A 5,804-nucleotide genomic window follows, 5' to 3' on the forward strand; every position below is an offset into this window, starting at 1 on the left:
TAATTGTCCACCATAGTTTTTTTCCCTAGCTACAGTAGTCAGTCAAAGAGATGAGCTCCTGCAATTTAATGTCCCTTTGAAGCTCCTTCCAAGTGGAAGGGCCAGAGAACTGGAACACTTTTTTTAGCCAGATCTGTATAGGACTTAGACACAGTCAACAAGATACAGTCATGTGTAGATGGTAGTTGTCATTTGTCTGCTGGACGACGTAGGTTCACAGGTCAAATGGGAGCTATTACCAGTCCACATGAGATGCCAAACAAAAAGTGTAATGACCTTTACATTACTTAAACGTTACAATCACTTCAGCCCCCCAAAAAACAAGTTCCCAAATTGACCTCACAACCAAATGTCTGATTTTAATGGATGTATTCATATACAGCAAAATATTAACTTTTTGTCCCGAGTAGGTTACTGACTGCTAGACCTGTGAATGAGACCTGATGCTGGACTCAACCATGAGACACATGTACACTATTTACATTTCACTATCTACACAATCTACACTATTTACAAACACTATCTACACTATTTACAAACACTATCTACACGACACTATCTACACTACACTATCTACACTATCTACACTATTTACATACACTATCTACACTACACTATCTACACTATCTACACTTTCTATATAAAGTATAATACTCATTTTATCTGTCATTAATTACATTATGCCATATCTGTTATGTCTCCCATCCTGCATCCACCATAGAGGTTAAAACCAGTCCACTCCCTCACATCTGGCCCAGTCCAGGCTATTTCAGGCAGTGAAACTGGTCAACTGCTAGACTGGTATCTGTGGAAGTGAAGCTGAGATTTACATAGACAGGGCTGGGTGGTTCTGCTTGTCCCAGAATAGAGCAGCACTGTCACCAGATGTTCACTCTGTTCCCAGGGGGTTGGCGGTAGAGAAGATCTGGGTAAATATAGTTTAGACTACACATTTTTGAAAACCATTGCTAAAACATCTAATTTAATGAAATCATATTAGGAATTAAACACTATAAATATACATATTTTATGAAAAGTAACTATTTAGAAGTGTGATTTCTGAGAGCGGATCTTAGAGGTTTATTATCAAATATCTGTCACGTCTCCTCCCGTTGCTCCCCTCCGGTGCTCTGATTCGCCGGTCTACTGAGCCACCGGTCTGAACGTTCCACCTCAGCAACACCGGAATGGAAACCCAACGCACCCTAATCACCTCCAGCGCACCTGCACCTCAACATCTCATCACTACCCCTATTTAACCCTGGACTGTTCTGTAGGATGTTGTGTGTGATTGTTTTGCTTCGTGTCATGTACTCTATCTTTGTTAACGCTCTTTGTCATTGTTTAAGTAAACCTTGACCTTGTTAATTCCTGCGTCTGCTTCCTGCCTCTTCGTATACTCAGTACTCGTCACAGAATCACACACCAAACGAAAATGGATGCAGCAGGAGTTTCCCAGCGCCTCGACCAGCACCAGCAGCAGCTTGCCCAGTTGAACGTCGCCATGCAGGAAGTGCTCCAAACTCTGCATAGTCTGCCCAGCGCTCAGGTTCTACCTCAGCCAGCGGCAAGTGCCTCCAATCCACCTGTCCCCGGGCTATCACCCACTTCTGCGGGAACCTTCGCCCTACCGGAGCGCTTTGACGGTAAAACTACTAAATGTAGAAGCTTCCTGCTACAGGTTTCACTTTATCTGGCGCGTCAGCCTGTGGCATATCCATCTGACCAAGCCAGGGTAGGCGCTGGTGATTTCGCTACTTAGGGGAAGGCACTGGATTGGGCTACGGCAGTCTGGGAAGGAGAGGAGTCAGTGGCACTACCCTACCCCCACCTTCTCGCTCGGTTCAGGCGGTGTTTGATCATCCCACGGAGGGAAAGGACGGGGGTGAGCATCTCCTCCATCTACAACAGAGAGAGTGGCCCACGTCCGAGTACGCTCTGAGCACGGTGGCGGCGTCTTACGGCTGGAATGAGCATGCTCTGCGCACGGCCTTCAGGAGAGGCTTACGGGAGGACATTAAGACGGAACTCGCATGTCGGGACGACGAGATGGATCTTGATACCCTTATCACCGCGTCCATCCGTCTTGACGAAATGTTGTGGGAGAGACGGCGTTCCCAACACCTCCCGGAGCTTCGACGCTCACCCCATCTAAGCTATGGAAGCCGCCCTGATTCCGAGTCCTCACCCATGGAGGAGGGTAGCACCCCCTACACCACCATGGCACACAGATCTCCTGGCGGCTCCCTATCTAGGCGGTATGACTCCCGTCGCCGCTCCGTGAGTGTGATGTCATCTCCAATCACAAAACCATTGTTTTTAGTTCCCATAACGGTGACTGGTTATTCCTTATCTTTCATTTCTACTGCAGTGATAGATTCCGGATCAGCGGGGAACCTTATAGATAGGGAGCTGGTTTCTGGATGGGGATTTCCCACCGTGCCACTGTCATCTCTGCTACACGTCACCTCATTGGACTATAAACCCCTTGGGTCAGGCACCATTATGCACGTCACTCTCCCCATCACCATCACCATTACCACACTACCGGAGCACCACAAGGAGCTGTCATTCCACATTGTCACGTCACCCCTTCACCGGATCGTCTTGGGATTGCCCTGGCTCAGACTACACAACCCCACCATCAATTGGATCACCAAGAGAATCACAGCCTGGTCCACCTCATGCCGGAAGACCTGACTGCCGGTGGTTTGTTGTTCCTCCTCAGTGGAGAGTCCGGAGTACGCCCTCCAGCCCAACATTCCACGTGAGTACGCAGATCTCTCCGATGTCTTCTCTTCATCTAAGGCTACGTGTCTCCCTCCTCACAGGCACTGGGACTGCGCCATTGACCTGCTGGAGGGACAACACCCCCCAAAGAGTCACATTTACCCCCTTTCCATGGCGGAGACTGAGGCCATCTAGAAGTATGTGGCGGAGACCCTGACACAGGGGTTCATCAGACACTCTACCTCTCCTGCCTCCGCCAGCTTCTTCTTCGTGGCCAAAAAAGATGGAAGACTGAGACCATGCATTGACTACAGGGGGCTGAACGCAGTCACCACCAAGTACCGGTACCCCCTCCCTCTGGTTCCGTCGGCTATCGAGCAGCTACGAGGGGTCCGGTACTTTACCAAGGTGGACCTGAGGAGTGCCTACAACCTGATCCGAATCCGGGAAGGAGACGAGTGGAAGACGGCATTCAGAACTACCTCAGGCCACTATGAATACTGTGTCATGCCCTACGGCCTCGCCAACGCACCATCTGTGTTCCAGTCCTTCGTCAATGACGTGTTCCGGGACATGCTCAGTAGACAGATGGTGGTGTACATCGACGATATCCTGATCTACTTGGCAACGTTCGAGGAGCACGTCCAAGCTGTCCTACTCCGCCTCCGGGAACACAGCCTGTTGGTGAAAGGGGAGAAATGGAATTCCACCAACAGGCCATCTCCTTCCTAGGATACAGGATCAGTCCTGAGGGGGTGTTCATGGAAGGACTGAAGACGGATGCCGTCAGGTCATGGCCAGTTCCCACCACCATCAAGGGCCTACAGAGCTTCCTGGGCTTCGCCAATTTCTACCGGCGTGTCATCAGGTCCTTCAGCTCCATAGCCGCCCGCTCACCTCTCTCCTTAAGGGTGGGCCTCAGAAGCTGACCTGGAACCCTGAGGCTGACACTGCCTTCAAGAGGCTGAAGGAGAGGCTCACTGCAGCGCCCATCCTAAAACACCCAGATCCATTTCGTCCTTTCATCCTGGAGGTGGACGCATGAGAGGAGGGCGTGGGTGCGGTCCATTCCCAGCGGCACGGTAAGCCAGAGAAAATGTATCCCTGTGCCTTATTCTCAAAAAAGCTTACCCCTGCAGAGAGGAACTATGGAGTTGGAGAAAGGGAGCTGTTGGCAGTGGTCCTCGCTGTGGAGGAATGGAGACACTGGCTGGAAGGGCAGTCCATCCATTCTGGATTCTTACTGACCACCGGAATTTGGAGCACTTACGGGCAGCGAAACGGATGAACTCTCGTCAAGCCGGGTTGGCCCAATTTCTTACTCGATTTCAATTCATTCTGTCCTACCACCCAGGATCCCAGAATGCGAAAGTTGGCGCACACTCCAGGATGCACCATACCGGAGAAAGGAAGGATCTGGGGGTCCAATCCTGCCCTCATCTCTCATGGTTGCACCTGTTGTTTGGGATGTGGACAAAGACATCTGCCTGGCCAACGGCCCTCCCGGGGCGCAAGTATGTACCCAACAGTGTCCGTGACCGCCTGCTGATCTGGGCGCACACCACCCTTATGGCAGGGCACTCTGGTATTACGCGCATCCTGCATTCTCTAGCACAAAAGTACTGGTGGCCCACCTTGGCTTCTGATGTGTCCCGCCATGTCAACTCCTGTTCCGTATGTACCCAAGCGAAGACACCTCAGCCCTGGCCCCTTGGACACCCATCCAGACCGATGCGCCCGCTGTCGATGAGTGGTTCCACAGGGCCGGACAGGTATGGGACGCCGCCCATGTCCATCTCCAGAGGGCCATTCGTCGACAGAAGGACCAGGCCGACCGCCACCGCAGTGAGGCCCCTGTATTTGAGCCTGGGGATCGTGTCTGGCTGTCCACAAAAAACATCCCTCTCCGTCTGCCCTACAAGAAACTGAGCCCCCGGTTTGTGGGGCCGTTTAAGGTCCTCCGGAAGATAAATGAGGTATCGTACCGGCTGCTCCCCCCCGTGTCTCACCCACTTTTCATGTGTCTCTCCTCAGGCCGTTGGTTCCTGGTCCTCTGGCGGATGGCGTATCCCGGGGTACGCCTCCTCCGCCCTGGACATTGCCGGGAGTCCGGCCGAATGCGGTGAGGGATCTGCTGGACTCCAGGTTCCGTGGGGGACTGCTCCATTAACTGATGGACTGGGAGGGTATGGTCCTGAGGGAGGGAGCTGGGTTCCAGCTGGGGACCCCAACCTAGTCGGGACTTCCACCGTCGCCGCCCTGACCAGCCCGCTCCTCGTCCTAGGTGTCGTCCTCCTGGCCGGCGAAGTCCAGCGGCTGGAGCCGCGCGTCCGGGGGGGGGGGGTACTGTCACGTCTCCTCCCGTTGCTCTCCTCCGGCACTCTGATTCGCCGGTCTACTGAGCCACCGGTCTGAGCGCACCACCTCGGCAACACCGGAATGGAAACCCAACGCACCCTATTCACCTCCAGCGCACCTGCACCTCATCATCTCATCATCACTACCCCTATTTAGCCCTGGACTGTTCTATATGATTTTTTGTGTGATTGTTTTGCTTGGTGTCATGTACTCTATCTTTGTTAACTCTCTTTGTCATTTTTAAGTAAACCTTGACCTTGTTAATTCCTGCGTCGGCGTCCTGCGTCTTCGTATACTCAGTACTCGTCACAATATCACTGGTATTGATGCTACAGTATAACAGGATCATTCAGTTGTAGAAATGATTGCAGAGTATTTGTTGTATCAGATGCCCTTTTAATTCTGTTTGAAAACATGAGAGTAGCTATATGCTACAATGCTAAATAATGAAATAAGCTGATTGATCTAAATTAGTATGAAATGTGCTGCCTATTCCTGAGATAGTGATCACTGGAATCATGATTAAACAAACTCTTGGGGTTATATTTCAATCAAAACAAACTATTTCAGCTCCGAGGCAAGAAGACATGTATAACTTAATCTCAAAATAGTTCATTTAGCACACAGCACTGCTGATATTTCTCACAATAATACTTTAACTTTCAGCTCTAAAACACTATTTTCTTCACTAACAACATGTGGTGACTCTCTTTTCC

This window comes from Coregonus clupeaformis, unplaced genomic scaffold (assembly GCF_020615455.1).
Source record: "Coregonus clupeaformis isolate EN_2021a unplaced genomic scaffold, ASM2061545v1 scaf2235, whole genome shotgun sequence".
In the NCBI taxonomy this organism is placed as follows: domain Eukaryota; kingdom Metazoa; phylum Chordata; class Actinopteri; order Salmoniformes; family Salmonidae; genus Coregonus; species Coregonus clupeaformis.